Source organism: Erinaceus europaeus, chromosome 14 (assembly GCF_950295315.1).
Source record: "Erinaceus europaeus chromosome 14, mEriEur2.1, whole genome shotgun sequence".
Taxonomy (NCBI): Eukaryota; Metazoa; Chordata; class Mammalia; order Eulipotyphla; family Erinaceidae; genus Erinaceus; species Erinaceus europaeus.
Window position 1 is genome coordinate 62480404 of NC_080175.1, and position 18380 is coordinate 62498783.

The window sequence follows — 18380 nt, forward strand, 5'->3', positions numbered from 1 at the left end:
CTTAATTGGAGAGCAAACCACTAGCATTAAGCAAGTGGACTCAGGGTCAGGATTTTGCTGTTTTGAAGCTTCTCTGTGTTCATTAGGACACAGAGTGCAGAAGAACTACATGTTTTGCTTCACAAAAGCTAGGTCTTTTTTCAATATGCAGCTATGCCTTGTGAGTGCCACACATTTTTCTATTGTGCTAGATAGAAAGATCTTCAGGGTGATGCTTGCCTGTTCTCCGTTTCATTACAGTCAATATGAGATCCCTGCCATGCATGCTTCAGCCTAGAGCCCCTCTTTATCATCACCCTGTGTGCTGAACTAGATAGTAGATGAATCCCCAGGACCACATAGATGCTACATATGTCGCCTGTGCCTGTGTGTACTATTCAAACATTCCAAGATTTCCTTAGAATTTCCCCAAATTCCAACACACTTCTATCTCCAATGGGATATTCACAGACTCCACAACTGAGACATTTCCTTTTTTTCTCTCTTCCAAAAGCAGTCACAATGTAGTGTTAAATCTGCAGAAACTTGCTTTCTTTTATGACCCCATCTTGCTCCATACCATCTAAATTCGGTTAATTGCAGTAGTATTTTTGCTTGCAGTTTCCCAGGATTGCTTCTTAGTATTCAGAAATATCTGTCTAGGTTATAAATGGACAGTTAAGCACAGCCATCAGCTCTCCAAAAATAAAAGCAAACCTTGTCTGTTGAGCCTAAAGTGTATATCGTTGATCTTTGATATTGTAGTGATAAAATTATTAATTGAATGGGCTAATATTCGTTTCTGATGGGCATAATCTGTGATTTTGCTACATCTGAAATTTTTGCATACTCTGCTATTAAGGGAAAAGGAGCAGCAATCTTACTGAGACAAACTATAAAGACAAACCGAGTACCATTCAGAGTGTGCATCCTAATTCCTGGGGATAAAATATGCACTACAGCTTTAGGGAGGAGAAGGGCAGGGAAAGGAAGGTTTCATATCCAAAATGTCAAACCCTGCTGAAAAATGATAGAAGGACCCAGTGAATGTTGAAAGCCAGAAACCACCATTGCTGGGTTTACAATGGAGTTCTACCACCCCCTGCTGGACGAAGTGAGCAGTGTAGAAAATGCTTCGAAATGAATATAGTGGAAATATTTTAACATGTTTTTGTAATTTATTCCCCCCCAAAGATGAAAACCAATTTCATACCACAATAACAATGTAGAATTTCTTACAATCTTTACACATCACAAAATTACAGATGTTTCCTTTTTCTTTACAGATTTATACCAATGCATCTTTTAGCATTTTGTGTCCCCAGTTAAAAGCCCAAACTTCTCTGGCCCGTTGAAAATGCTTCCATTCATTAAAAATATATTCTGTGAAAAGGAACTATCTTTTAAAAGCAAGATACATTCATATCTTGTACTTCTCTCAGTACAATTAGAGAGAGCTTCCTTAAATTTTCTCTCAGATTATTCTATTAAGCTATTCATTCTTATGTTTTTCTTAACAGATAACAGTTCTTCACAAACTAAAACAACCTCTCCAGGTGTCATAATATTCTGACGTTATTAAAAATGTTCAACCTGGATGAATTAACAAGAGGGGAAGAGTGAAAATGAATTACTGCAACACATCCCCAGTTTTATCCATTTGCTTTCTTATACACCTCCTCAATAGCCCCCTCTTTTAGTTTTCAACTGAAACAAGCCATCAACGTTCACTTCTGAGCCAGGGGGTTGGGGTCTTGGGAAAAGGGGGATGGGGAAGAGTCACTCGAAATTGCATTTCTTGCACACAACAGAGAGGTTTCACAGACGAGTTCAATAATGCTTTTTTTTTTTTTTTTTTGCTGCTTCTGTAAAATATCACCGTTCCCTTCCTTCCCTCCCGAAATCTCAGTTATTTAACTGTTAACACACACCAACACACTAAACCTTTTTTTTTTTTTTTTTTTGGTAATGAGAATCAGAGGAAGCCAAGATCCCGAGGGGGTGGGGTGGGGTGGAGAAAAGCAGTTTGCCTTGATCTCCTGCTCACTGATGCCCATCTCCAATTCCGTATTTTCTCTTATTTAAGGGTCTTGGCAACAGACACAATTTGGGGGATTCGAAAGGACAAGCGAAAAGAACAATCAGCACAATACCACCACCACAACCACCGCCACCACCAATAACTATATAACTTTAGTTCTTGCATTTCATCCTTCTTGTGCCGCCCCTCTGCCTCTCTTGGCCGGGTGGAAGGGGGAGGGAAAGTAAATGTAATAAAGCACCACACTCCTACCTTGCCCGCTACTGACAAGCAACCCGAGCAGGTAGAAGGAGAGGAGGAGGCTCATGTTCAGGACGTGACACTGGTGGACAGTCCCAAAGTTATTAAGTCCAGCCCTGGAGAGAGAACCTTCCGCTGCCACGGCCGTCTCTGCTAGAGCCGCCGCCGCTCCCGGGGTGCCCCAGCCGCCCGCAGCCCGCGCGCTCCTCCTCGCAAAGTGACTGCAAGCTCCGCTCCTTGCCGCACTATATCCAGGCGGCCGCCGCGGCGGCAGCAGAGCCGGGCTGGGAGGGAGGCGGAGGCGGAGGCGGAGGCGCGGGCGCCCGGAGGGAGGGGGACGCGCAGATGAGGGTATCCTTCCGCGCCGCACGGCCACCGATGTGTGCTAGGCGCTCTAGCCGGGGATTCGTCCGCAGTCGAGCTCTTAGACATGGGTTCGGTGCCCAGGTCCTCCACCTACGGGGCCGCTGCTCTAGAGCCACAGACTCGCCTGAGACTAGCCCGAATAGTATGCATGGGTTGACAGACCTCTGTGGGAGGGAAGACAGGCTGCAGCTGATGCACTACCACCAACCACTTCGTGGGTGTTTGCCGCTGAAGTCAATGCAGAGGCTGCAGGCTGCCGCCTGCTCCTGGCTCCCAGTGCTCTGGAGTTGAGCCAGAGCAGGTGGTGTTTCCTGCACCACCACCCCCCCCACACACACACACACGCACACAAACACACACTCCACCCCAGGGACTTGTATATGTATGTAGTTGTAGGGGGTGGTGGTGGCTCTGTCTCTGGTAGGTCCTCTCTTTCTCAGATCTTCCAGCAGGCTGCCCTTTCCCATGCTTTGCACACAAAGGGGAAGCACTTGTCCTCTAGTGTGTACAATACTGGCTTCCTCCACCTGAGTACCCCTCCTCCCTCCACACTGCCTGTGTGCACAGAAGTGAGGGAACCCTGGTAAACGCCCACATCTAACTCCCCTTTTCTTCTTTTTTTAAATGATACCTAAGAATTGTTTGTTTTTTAATTTATTTTAATTTTACATTATATTTATTTATTTGATAGAGACAGTCAGAAATTGAGAGGGAAGGGGGTGATAAAGAGGAAAGAGACAGAGACAGTTGCAAACCAGCTTCACTACTTGTGAAGCTTTCCCCTTGCAGCTGGGGACAGATGGGGGCTCGAACCTGAGTCCTTGCTCATTGTACCTTGTGCACTCAACCAAATGCTCTACCACCCGGTCCCTCCCCCTTTTTTATTTCTCATAGAAGGATGAAAAAAAAAAAGTTTCTCAGCTTTATGTTGGACCTGAAGAAGGAGCTTACCACCAGGACTCCTGTGCATCTGCATAGGTCAGAGAGGTCAGAGCTAACTGCTGGGATCTTTACTCTGCAACTTTGTCTGGTTTGCCTACAGGTACAAGGTATTTAATGGTCTGATAGGTCAGACCTCTTGGCCATTTCCCTCTCATTGAGGTCAGGAGGTAGGAGAGGAGAGATAGACTGTGAGGTTCAAATTACAGCCCCAATATACTCACCCCCCCAATCCCCTAACCCTCAATCAGAATCAGTTCTGAAATGGTGATTTCAGAGGGAAATCTGCTTGGGAGAGCAAGTTAGCCAACCTTGGGGAGATGTTGTCTGTGATGAGTGTTCTCCAAGTACTATGGATTCAGGAGACACCTCTACTGGCATATCCACCAGGAGAGGGGAAGAGGTGAAGGAACCTTCTTCTTATTTTTTAAATATTTATTTATTTATTTATTCCCTTTTGCTGCCTTTGTTATTTAATTATTGTCGTTATTGATGTCATTGTTAGATAAGACAGAGAGAAATGGAGAGAGGAGGGGAAGACAGAGAGGGGGAGAGAAGGATAGATAGATAACTGCAGACCTGCTTCACCGCCTGAGAAGCGAGTCCCTTGCAGGTGGGGAGCCAGTGGTTCGAACCAGGATCCTTAAGTCAGTCCTTGTGCTTTGTGCCACCCACACTTAACCCTATGCGCTGCAGATACTCCCTGAAGGGACCTTCTTGACATTGTGGCAGAATAGAGTGAGTTCTTTTACCAAGATTCATTCCTACTTTTTTTTTCCTTGTCTTGGAAAGCATCAACTATACTCCAGGATGCTCATGATGGAAAGTGTTGAAGCAATTACATTCACTGACGTGAAAGATAAATGACTAACTTATTTTCACCAGATCTTATATTTCAAGGGGATCAGGAACTGCAACAAAGAATCACAGAAGGAAGTTTAAGGGGGGAGTCCAGCGGTATCGCAGAGGGTTAAGCACATGTGGCACAAAGCGCAAGGACCTGCATAAGGATCAGGTTCAAGCCCCCGGCTCCCCACCTGCAAGGGAGTCGCTTACACAGGCAGTGAAGCAGGTCTGCAGGTGTCTCTCTTTCTCTCCTCCTCTCTGTCTTCCCCTCCTCTCTCCATTTCTCTCTGCCCTATCCAACAACGATGACGTCTACAATAACAAGGACAACAAAAGGGAAAATAAATAAAGGAAGGAAGGAAGGAAGGAAGTAGAAAGGATGTTTTCTCTGCCAACTGAACTAAACTTTTCACCACAAAATCTGCAATCTCTCAAGGCAGTGGGAGGAGCCTATAGTGAACACACACACACTTAATAAACTTGCCAATCAAAGTCTTTAGTGCTATAAATCAGATTACTTCTTTCTCTCAAAGAGGTCATCTGTTTAGGGATATTTTGATTGTTATCCCTGGAGTTAAGTCTTGAGGTGAGGTGGAAGGAGGAGAGATGATGGCAAGGACTCACAAGATAGCAATGACCTTTCTGAGTTGAGTTGTGTATAATCAGATAATCTGCAAACTTTGTGGGTGACACAGAAAGAAGGGTAGGTGAGTGAGTGAGTGAGAGTGTGTGTGTGTGTGTGTACTGGATGATTTTTAAGCATTGGTAATCACAAATAAAAGTGACATATTTGTTGATCTTTTCTCAATTTCCCAACAGTCCTGTTGAAGAGATCAGACACAAACACTTAATTTGATCATCTATATCAGGCTGTAAAAATATCATAAGAAAAAATAAAGAAAAACTTCTATGTTGACATAAGGATAGGGGATCACTCCCAAATAGGTGACTAAGAACAGCTTTGGGAAGCTTTGAAAAAAGAGGAGAAATTAGGTAGAGAGAGATGTGAGAAAGACAGAGAGGAATTTAAGCAAAGCCTAGGGGTGTGAAAACACATTACCTGTGTGGGAGAACAGATAGAAATCTAACTTGAAAAAAAAAAGTATAAAAATGTGAAGTTTGGCTGGAACTAGGTTATACTAATATTTAACAGTCTTAGAATTTAAGTTCAGAAGAGCATGGTCTGTCAGGCGCTGCATCAATCCCCAGGGGTGAAGGTCTTATTGCAGATGATAAAACCATGGGCAGATTAGCAGCATAGATTCTCTTGGGCTTTCTCCATCATTACACTAATTTATGTTGTGTGGACCCAAGAGTAGATGTCAGATACTCTAAGAAGCCTTCCCACAGTAAAAGGTAGAAATGTTACCTCAGAAGCATACTCCTTCCCCATTGCTTTGAGGAAGTGAAAGACAGGCTAGCATTTACTTTGATCAGTGATACTTTGTAATAAATACCTTGGAGGTCTAAGGATAGTATGCGGTTAACTCACCTTTCCTGATGTCCTCCTCCCCACTCCAAAAGCAAGTTTTTCATTGTGCATGATCAGAGAACAATTGCCGAATTTTCCAAAGCTCTTTACATGACTTAGAAATGTGCATCTGTACATAAAAGATATAGAAATGCATCACCTCTCCTGTATGTGACTCATCCATCGTGTAAACCTAAGACAAATGATCCGTCTCTATTTACTTGAGATTGCAGTTCAGAGGCATTTCATTCTTTTAATTTTTAAAAATAGGAATAAGTTAAACAGAACTCAGAAATCTATGAAAAGCCAAGTAGCAGGAAACACCAAAAGGACTGGACGCATGCTTAAGTAAAAACAGATACATTTGTTTGAGAGGAGCCAATAAAATGAATGTGAATGAGTAACAGAGGGGGAAAAAAAGTAAGGTGCATTAAATGTGGAAATTCTCTTCTCAGAGATTCACCTCTTTCATTTCCAGTCTGTTCTCGCAAAAGGACATGAATGTATATCAGGTACAGAGTGATCTTAGTCATGCCATGGGCAGGAATTAAGCCTTATTTTTATTTGTGCATTTTGCAGTGTTATTTTTGTTTAGTCTCCTTTTGACGATTCCATGTGTGTTAAGATCATACTATTAGAGAATGGGGCATTCTTTGTGTTCATTCATATTTTTAAAATGTCAAAAACCATTATACCTATTCATTTACTTGTCTAGAAAATTGCCCGTTTTGACTTTTTTATCACCACAAAGGAAGAGAAATAACTCACTGTATATATAAGCAGAGAGCCTGAAACCTCTATAAATAGATGATCTTGTTAATGCTTTTCCTTCTCCATTAATGCCACTTTTTCTAATGATCATGTATTTGAAAATAATTTCAACTTCCTAGATACAACAACACATCAGATGTTTAACCAGCCTATTTGCAAGCATCTGACAGTAGTTACTTCAGTGGATGAGTTTAGATTTTAGCACCTTCCTTTGTAAATGCTTTACTTGCTTGGCTGCTCTCTTTGAGGTTAAGGAACAGAGAGATTTATGGCCCTGAGACACCCTAATTGTCACAGATTCTTACTTTTTAATTCCTTTCAAGATGCATGGGGTCATTTTCCTTCATGGCTACTTCATGTTCCCTCTGGGCAAATAACGGCACACTTCATTCTGAAATTATGCAATAACTGTCTATAATCTGCCACTTGCCAGAATAACATTTCCTTAACTCTAAGGGACATTACATTTTCCTTCACTGGGATATCCCTGGCGATTATAATGACAGGCAGAACAGGAAAATGTACCATGCCTATAACATATTGACAAACGTGACTGATAAAATTTTAAGAATATATTTAGGATAGAGTGCGACGGGAAGCAAGCAGTGGCTAGCTATGAACCTATTTGATATGACAAGGTTCATGATATGAGGTTCTGTTGGCCCAAATATTGATCACACCACTCAAAAATCACATTTCCTCTATGCTTTTATTGACCAGAGTGATGCCTGCACAAATCCTATCATATGAAGGAATGTTGTCACATTCAATAAATCATGTCTGGCAAGTGATCCCCTAAGTTTGAGAGGAAGTGAACATTAACCAAATGCATTTCTTTTTTTTGCTGAGAAATAAAATTGGTGATGAAACTTGAAATTCTCTTACTGCCTAGTACCATTTAATTGCTTAATGGAGTTAGGCTATTGTTCATTTTTAAGTTTAATAAGCAATTCCATAGTAATACTCAATTTACCTGTAGTAATAGAATCCCCTTTTATAGATCCACAAGCCATTATTATTCTACCTAATAGTTAACTAATGCACATTATTTGACTGTTTAAATCCCTCTACATTTATTCAGGTCATTTAAGTTAAATTTTTACATTTATATTTAAAACACTCATTAAAGAAATGACCACACATGTTTTTTCATCCTTTTTGTTTATTTGCTCTCACCCCCAGGGTTGTACCACTGTGGGCTAACTTTTTAAATAGAAAATAGAGAAACGGAGAGAAAGAGGGGAAAATGCCAGAACACTGAAGCTTCTCTGGGTGCAGTGGGTACATATCTGGAACCTGGATTGCTCACATGTCAAAACAGACACATTCTCAGATGAACTATCTTGCAAAAACTCCTTCTGTTGAGATTTTCAGTCATTAGTCCTCTTTAAATAAATCTATGTATAATAGCTTTAATTTTAGTAACCTTCCCCAAATTTCTAAAGTGACCATCTGTAAAAGAAAATGAATAGAATCAATTAATAGTAGTGATATGTAAAAAGTATTAGAATGCAAAAATGAAACTAAATATATATGAAACGAAATAGTCATATTCAAAGCTTTGGAACATTCACTAATTATTCTTTGGAACTGTACAATGGAAAACTTGCTTTGAGAGTGAAAGTGAGGATGTCAGACAAGATGAATTCTTCCAAGGGCAAGGTTTTTATTACAAAGTATGATTGACCCAAGCAAATGCCAGGCTGTCTTGCACTTTTTTGGAAAAAGAATAATAAAACATATTTTGTCTTAAATTAACATGTACTGTTAGCAAATTTAATACTCTAGTAATAAAAAACAACTGGGTTGTGGGGCATAACTTTCATTTTACAAATAGCATAGTAATATTAATATATCTGTCCATAGATCTTTGAATGTATTATTGATTACATCACTAGGCAACTAAAGGTTAAATAATTATCAATTATTACTGTTTATAGCTACAATATTCATACTGCTTAAACTGTCTTCAAAAATATATTTTTTATTTTACCTTTCTAAAAAGGAACATATGAAAATACTTCACTCATATTACCCCTGGAGAGTTATTTTAATATATTTATTATTATTATTATTATTATTATTATTATTATTATTATTATTTGCCTCTCAGGTTATCTCTTGGTGCCTGCCTGCACTATGAATCCACTGCTCCTGGAGGTTATTTTTCCCTTTTGTTGCTCTTGTTGTTTATTGTTGTTGTTATTGCTGTCGTTGTTGTTGGATAGGACAGAGTGAAATTGAGAGAGGGGGAAAGAAAGATAGACACCTGCAGACCTGCTTCACCACTTGTGAATTGTTCTCCCTGCAGGTGGGGAGCCAGGGACTGGAACCAGTATCTTTACGCCGGTCCTTGTGCTTCACGCCATGTGTGTTTAACCTATGGCGCTACCACCCAACCCCCTTAATTTTCTAAATGAATACTCAGTCATTTCTTCCTTTGATGATTTTCAGTTCAATTATCGGTTGTAGAAAAGAGTGTGCAAGTTATATTTGTCAAATATGAGTACTGAAAGAGTTTCTCCTTCATATCATATATTTTAACCTTATTTGCTCTGAAATTAGAAAGTTTTTTTTTATTTTGCTTATTAACACACAATATTAGGTCTCAGTAACAATGTTCATTTCCCTCTATTTTGTCAGCACTGAATTTCCTCTTTTATTCTCATACTTTGTCCGCATAACAGAAAACAGACATCCTAATACATTTGCCAAAAGGCATAGCTGAGGATGCTTGAGAAATGCTGGTGTATTTCACACCAGACCATAAGACCTGGCTAAGTACATGTTATTCCAACCCCATCTCAACTATATTTCTGGTGACATTGTACTAGCTTAGAAATATAACTACTTGGTGTCGGGTGGTAGCAGAATGGGTTAAATGCATGTGGCACAAAGCACAGGGACTGGCATAAGGTTCCTGGTTTGGCCCCAGCTCCCCACCTGTAGGGGAGTCGCTTAACAATTGGTGAAGCAGGTCTGCAGGTGTCTGTCTTTCTCTCTTCCCTCTCTGTCTTTCCCTCCTCTCTCCATTTCTTTCTGTGTTATGCAACAACAAAGTCATCAATAATAACTACAACAATAAAAAACAAGGACAACAAAAGGGAATAAATAAATAAATATAAAAAATAAATATAACTACTCAAGATTATCTCCTATTTCTGTATCACTTTCCTAAAAGTATAAAGCCTTTAAGCTTTCTACCTTGATTTCTCTGAAATCAAGCAGAAATGCTTACTAAAACCTATTCAACACTTAAGAACAACAGACAACATAACACAAAAAGAAAGTCCAACCTTGACTAGTAGAAGATCATTGTAAAGACAAGTTGAACTTTTTTCCCCTATAGAACAACATATTCTTACCATAGAAAATCGAGTCAACAGTCATGGTACTTGGAATTTACCCAAGGAATTGAAAACTTATGTCTACACAAACACAGATATTTCTGGAAGTCTTATTCATAATGCCCAAACCCAAAGCAGCCGGGCCACTTTTCAGTAAGTGAAAGATAAATAAACTGTAGTACAGCAGAACAATAGAATACTATTCAATGTTTTCTTAAAATAACAATCAATCCATGTTATAAAAACAGTTTAAATGCATCAATGTAAGTGGAAAAAATTAAACTGAGAAGATATGATACTATTAAGAGTCCAATGGTATAACATACTGAAGAGAACAAAAATAAAAACAATAGAAAGATCAATGGTTTTTCAGGGAGCAATCTGGATAAGTAGATAAGTAGGTAGAACAAAGAAGATTTTTAAGATAATGAAAATAATGTTTGCTGTTATGATGAATATATTATTATGCATTTGTCCAAACCTATAAGATGTGTAACATCCCATAGTAAACTCGATTTTTTGTGATTAGCAAGTGTCATGTAGGTTATTACCTGGTTTCAAAAATAAGATGTCATTCTGGTGAGTAATATTTATAACACCAGAAACTATTCATGTTACAGGTAAGGACACCATAAATCAAGTCTGAAAATAGACTAGAGACTATTGGCCATCTCTCCATATAGACCGTCCTCAATGGATTCTCTTTCTTGGTGTCATAAATATTTTAGGTGCCAATTACCTTTACATGAATTCTTTCTTTATACCAGCCATTCTCAACTTAGAACCAGTCTATACCCCTCAAAAAAAAAAAGGTAAGAAGAAAGAAAGAAGGAAAGAAAGGAAGGAAGGAAGGAAGGAAGGAAGGAAGGAAGGAAGGAAGGAAGGAAGGAAGGCCATACAAGCCTTTGGCAATATAGCAGCACAGTTTCTGATGATCATAGATAGCTGTGAGGATTCCTGGTGCTACTGGCATCCACTGGCAGAGATGCTACTAAGCATCTGAAACAGCATGGGCACACCCTCCACAGTAGATAGTTATTCATAATGTCATGGTGATAACCCTGCACTGAACTAAGTCTTCAGATACTCCAGAAAAATGAGTCTAAACATCTTCATATCTCCATGTCAAAATGGACTCAAATATGGCATTTCCAAGAATGAAAATATGTATGACCCAAGCTTAGAAATGCAGAAACTATTAACATTATGCTGCTTACAAAACATTAAATCCTGACTCCAGTTTCTCAATTTTTATGTTTCCCGGGTGCCAAAATTATTTATACATTCATTTTCACCTCAACTGGTAAATTGTTATAGAAATAGATCATAGAGGGTCTGGGTGGTGACACACCTGGTTGAGTGCAAATGTTACAATGCACAAGGACCTGGGTTTGAGCCCCAGTCCCCACTTGCAGAAAGAAAGCTTTGTGAGTGGTAAGTCAGTGTTACAAGTGTTTCTCTATTCCCTTCCCTTCTATATGCCCCCTTCCATAAATTCCTGGCTGTCTCTATCAAATAAATAAAGATAATATATTTTTATTAAAAAAAAAAAAGAATATCAGCCACCAAGTTGCAGATGCTACCATGACACTAATCTGACTTCCCTGAGTGGATGAACTCAATAATCTGTCCTGGTACCCCACCTTCCCAGAGCCTTGCCACACTAGGGAAAGATAGAAACACACTAGGGGTCTGGATCAACCTGCCAATACCCAGGTCCAGTGGAAAAGCAATTACAGAAGCCAGACCTTTCACCTTCTGCACTCCATAATGATCCTGGGTCCATACTACCAGGAGGATAAAGAATAGGAAATCTTCTAATGAAGGAGAGAGGATATGGTACTCTGGTGGTTGGAATTAAATGGAATTGTACCCCTCTTATTGCATAATTTTGTCAATAATTATTAAATCTCTAATAAAAAATAAATAAAAGAAAAATCATAGATAAGGGAAAGCATTATATGAAAGGGGGCATTTGGTTTGGTTCCCAGAAGGGCTTATTAAAAACATGTTTTGTGGATTTTTTAAAAAAGGAAAAAATAGGTATAACTATATTTCCAATAATGTTTTACTGTTATATTTCCATTTCTCTAAATATCACTAGAAAGTGATGAGCATTATATAAATATCTGGAGTGAGAAAATGTGAAAACAAAATCATGGTGACTGATAACGAAAGAACATGGTAAGTCCTGTTTACATTATTTGTTCACTTTTGATTGACACCACAGTAGGGAGCAGTCCATACTTGCTTATTTTAATTATTTATTTTATAGATACATTTTGGGAGGGATTTTTTTAGATGAGTAGTTGTTAGTTAAATAGCACTTGTAAGTGATGTGAATCTTGTTTAAATGTACCTAACATTCTGCCACATACTTAGCAAAATTTTAGACAATTTTACTTCTACTGAGTTGCATCTGGTTAAGCAGTATCAGTTATGTAGATCTTTGCCCTCATCATAAAAATTACTCAGATAAAACCATTGGTTGTGTGTTCTCTGATCTACCTGTAGAATTTTCAAAACTCACTAAAAGTTCCCTTCCTTGCTTTCTCCATTTCTTTTCTATTTGCCATTATACCCTGGTTACCCATTTCTCTTTAACATGCTATAATTTCATATCAGTTTTTTTCCTTTTATATCAGGACCTTGATTTTGGCTCCTTTTCTCGTCATTTGAAAACATAATTCACAATGACCTCATGACATGGGGTTACTTGTCCCTGCCAGCATTCTATTCCCACTTAAGACTCTATCTCTCCATTGCTATCATAACTGTTTCCATAATCACTTCTAAAGAACTAGTTACTGAGACCAGCTTCCAGAAATGTGAACAAGGCTGTGTTCCTACTTGGGTTACAATGCTTGTACTGAAGGTCATTCTGAAAGGAGTTATAGACTTATTTAACTCATCAGAGTTATGGAATCATTGTGTTAAAACACTTTCAGATCTGTTCTTTAACTTACTCCTCATCTAGACAACTTATTTATGTGAATTGTGTGATGTTGAGAAACTAATATTCATAGAAATTGCAGAGTACGGGGGGAAATGTTTTAGGGAGGAAGTGGGAATATAGCCATGCCCATGAAGCCTCCTATTTGAACACACCTTTTACTGCTGCCTTTATTAAAAGAATAATTATACCTAATGCACCTTGAAATTAGCAAATGGCAATATTAAAGAGTGGCCATATAATGTAAATTCAAAATCCATTGTTCATACTTGAAAGAAAACCAATGTTCAGAAAATTTGACCTCTAACTATATCTTCCTCAAATTACAGGTGGTGTTTTAAGAAAGTATCAGAGTACCACCCAAGTATAGTAAAACTGGATTCATTCAATGTTGGAAAGGCCAGGTGTTGCCTAATTCAACGACCCTGTCTTAAATTCATTTACTTGAACACAACGTTTAGTAGATTCAAGAAGATGTTTTCTTGCTTAAATCAAAGTTCGTTATAGTCATAATTGTTATTTGCCTTTTATTAACTTTTTATTTGTAATTTAAAAAAAACACAGAGGCACCCACTCTCACACTATCATTTACTTGTTTATTTGTTTTTCACTGTCAGTCAAGGGAGGAGGGATTTAAGACATAACATATGAGTATGACTCTTTAAACTTTCAAATTAAAAAAATGACATTGGGAAAGAGTAAATGACCTCACTGAGGCCAATGAATTATAAGAACAGAGCTGTTACTTGAACTAGGGAATATTTTTTCAGCTACAGAATGCTTAAAACTGGAGAAAAGCAAGATCAGTTTCCTAATCCGTGCAGAATATAATTCTATGATTTACTTCATAAATGATATGAGAGAATTGCCTATTAAGGCATTTTCTAAAAGTTTAATTCCATTCTAATGATTCCAGAGGAACAATCATATTTATTGGTAACTCTGTTGCCATTATTATATATTAATAGATGTGTATCTTCATAATTCAGCTTCCCTCTCTAATTGCCAAAGTGATTATAGCTACCAGTGCCAGAAACTTATTTAAAAAGTGCAAAACGAAGCCAAATCCTCAGAAACTGAAAACTTATTGGCTAAATCTCCAAATATCTACATTACATTTCTCTTCTGTGTGTGCCCAATCCACAAAAACTGATAGTAAATAAAATGTAAATGGGAAGGGGTCTGTAAATAGTTGGGGTCTGGCAGAGCACCAACATACAAACCTTAGGCTCCAGAGGTCACAGGCACTTTATGCTAAATCTGAGAAATGTTCTGGTCTTTCTGCCTTACCAATCAAACAGCAAATAAATAAATTAATTGATATTTATTTTTAAAATGAGCGATAATTGTTGTCAACTTTTCAACCTTAATCTGAAGAGAAAATCGAAGTTGGTATTAGGCTTAATACAATTATATTGTAAGTTATCATGCAAACAGCCCTTCCTAGTAGCCACTAGAGGCCTACTAGAAAGAATTAAAGTTCAGTTGCTTATAGTGAACTCATAATTATAGCTGTGATATAAAAAAATTAATTTTAGAAGAAAATGTCTATTGAATTTTTGCATATTTGTGGTGTTAAAATAAAATTACTGACCCTAATTGGGGAGTCTTGAGATTTCCACACAGACATGATATGCCTAAACTTTAAATAGATCCCTCTTTGCATTGTCACTGGTCATCTCCATCAGAAACAACACAATGGACCACTTTGAGGGCCCCCATAAGACCTTGCCCTCAATATGGATCAACAATCGTAGAGAATGTTCCATTCTCTGAAGGGAGGTTGGATAGCACACTCTACCGAACACCTGAAAAAGATGGATCCTGAAGTTGGTGCAACCTGGAACGTTCCTACTCGTGATCACAGAATGTGGCTCCGACCTACAGGGATGCAGAGATTACATCAGCTTCTATGAGGAATATAGACCCCAGATCAAATCTATGGGATTAACATTCAATAATATTTATATAATTTTCCCATATTTGGGAGTTAGTCACTTCCCTTATCCAGCTTTTAGCTTTTTTTTCCAGCCATGACATCACCCCCCCCCCCCCAGACAATAATTTGAGTCCACCTGCATATTAGATGTCAGGCTCAGGCAAAAACTAGTAAAGGCGTGGGCACCTTGGAGTATACCTAAAATAGACCAACTAGCTATTTACAAAATGGAGACCCCAAATCTTCATCTGCAATATTATATCCTTTAGATTCATGATTAGTCAACAACTTGTTGTGTTTTATATTTTAACTCATTTACCAGCTTCCAGATGCTACTATGATGCCAACTGGACTTCCCTGAGCAGACAGTCCCACCAATGTGTCCTGGAGCCCTGCTTCTCCAGAGGTCTGCTCCACTAGGGAAAGAGAGAGGATGAGACTATGGATAGACCTCTCAATGTCCATGTTCAGAGGGGAAGCAGTTACAGAAGCCAGACCTTCCACCGTCACACCCCATAATGACCCTGGGTCCATACTCCAGGAAAAAATATCAAAGGAGGGGAGGGAATTATGGTGGTAGGAATTGTGTGAAATTGCACACAATTTATCCTAATGATAAAATCATTCCAAATCTTATCCTATGATCTTGTCGGTGTTTCCATTTTATAAATAAAACATTAAAAAAAAAATAAAAGTACTACAAAAAGGATCTTGAGGCATTGATATGTCCATATGCCAATAACCATACTGTAAAGCACTGGCACCAACCAATAAAATTTAAAAAGTTTAGTTTTATCTAAACCAAGTGAACATACTAAAACCCACTTTCCATATTTGTTGGCTTACAAATGCAGAGTCCAAGTAACTGAAACTGGTTCCATCCATGGATGTAAGGGAAAGAAAATAGAAAGAGAAAAACTGTTCCACATTGACAAGTGACAGTGATAGCCAGCAGTAAAACTTTGATATGGAACTGGTCTTGAGTGACTGAGACAATTATGTCTCTGCGCCTTACCTGTTCAGATAGTAAAAATTGGTAGAGAGTATTCACTCTCTAGAAGGTCTCAACCACACAGTGTTTTCTCAAAAGGTCATCCTTTAGAAATAATCCCCACCACCATGGAGTGGCCAGTAAAATAGGCATTCCATGGACAGAGCAGGAGACAAAGAACCTCTAGTTCATAGTTGGAAAACATCTGATCCCTTGACCGTAGATGACCAGGGAAATCATTTGGTCTAATCCTGCCAAAGCAACCAGAATTTCATAGCAACATTTCCTTCTGTGTTTTAAGTTGATTATTTGTATTGGCCTGTGAGTGACCTTAAAAGTATTCAAATGACACTTAATGGGAAAAAGTTTCCCCAACTCTGTTCTAGTTGCTAGAGTCCAGCTGTAGCTCTGGCTTTGTCAGTGAGATTCTTGACCTCTGTTAGTATTTTCATTAGTAATTCTTTAATTTGAAAAAAAAAATTATGTTCTTTATGTATTGAGTTAAACCCATTAGATATATCACTTGATTTATTTTGCACAGAAATGTTTTGTAGCCCATTATTACTCCCATTCTATAGATGACAAACATAGAAGACTAAAATCACTAGCAAAAGGGTAAAATTACAGAGTCATGATGAGTAACAGTTGTGATTTAGGCTTAGATAATCCTGATGCCATGCCAAATGGACAAATATTGATATACAACACATATGCTTACAAAATTATGCAAATTTCATAATTCTAGAATATATTGAGAAAGATGTGACATCTTTAATTTATTTATTATAGGTATAGGAAATATGTCTCACCCCCACACCTATGGACATCTAATCTTAGATAAAGGGGCCCAAAATACTAAATGGAAGAAGGAGGCTCTCTTCAATAAATGGTGCTGGGAAAACTAGGTTGAAACATGCGGAAGAATGAAACTGAATGATTTTATGTCACCAGGAACAAAAATTAACTCCAAATGGACCGAGGACCTGGATGTTAGACCAGAAACTATCAAATACTTAGAGGAAAACATTGGTAAAACACTTTCCCACCTAAACTTCAAGGACATCTTTGATGATACAAACCCAATTGCAAGGAAGACTAAAGTAGAAACAAATCAATGGGACTACAGCAAATTGAAAAGTTTCTGCACAGCCAAAGAAACTATCACACAAAGAGACACCTCACAGAATAGGAGAAGATATTAACATGCCATACATCAGACAAGAGACTAATAACAAAATATACAAAAAGCTCAGCAAACTTAGCAACAAAAAAGCAAATGACCCCATCCAAATATGGGCAGAGGATATGGACAGTACATTCATTACAGAAGAGATCCAAAAAGCGAACAAACACATGAAAAATTGCTCCAGGTCACTGATTGTCAAAAAAATGCAAATAAAGACAACACTGAGATACCACCTCACCCCTGTGTGAATGGCATACATCAAAAAGGACAGCAGCAACAGATGCTGGAGAGGCTGTGGGGAGAAAGGAACCCTTCTGCACTGCTGGTGGGAATGTAAATTGGTCCAAGCTCTGTGGAGAGCAGTCTGCAGAACTCTCAGAAGGCTAGACATGGACCTTCCATATGACCCAGTAATTCCTCTCCTAAGGATATACTCCAAGATCTCCATAATACCCAACCAAATAGAAATGTGTACACCTATGTTCATAGCAGCACAATTTGTAATAGATAAAACCTGGAAGCAACCCAGGTGCCCAACAATAGGAAATATGTTTCAAATAATATATAGCATATATTTAATTTCCTCTAAATTATAGAATTTAAATTTCTTAATTTATTATCAGATACAGACAGAAATTGAGAAGGGAGGGACAGAAACAGAGAGACTCCTGCAGCCCAACTTCATCACTCCTGAAGCTTTCTCCCCCAGCAGGTGGGAACCAGAGGCTTGAACCCCGCTCCTTGCACATTGTAATGTATGCACTTAACCACTGCACCACCACCTGCCCCACTGCCAGGATAGCCTGAGGGTGCTTCTTCCCGAGCAAGTGCTCTCTGGGTTGGAGAGAACTCAACTGGAGCCAATCTAGGCTGCTGCGTGGGAGAGGGATCAGGAACTCGTGCTGAGGGATCAGGAACTCGTGCTGAGCTAATGTCGCAGGAAATAACACTCTGGAACTCTGAGATCAGGAATGCAATTCCAAATGTTTTTACTCAGAAAAGCAGCTTGTATATATACTTGCCAAGTAGGTTGGAAACAGAGTGTGATGTAGAGAGGGTGGAGCGAAAAGAGATTGGTGAAAATCAGGGTGTGACAAGGAGAGGGGGCGGAGCAAAAAGAAAGTATGAACCAGCAGGATTAAACCAATGCCCTGGAGGCAGGGTAGTGCTTAGTTAACAGTGGTTTATGTAAATAGAATACAGTGTTAAGCAGGGGGGATTAAATCAATGAAACAGAAGGGGTTTTAGAAGCAGAATTAGAAGCATACCAATACCTCACTTAGAATTTATATCTTTAAAAGTGTAATAAAT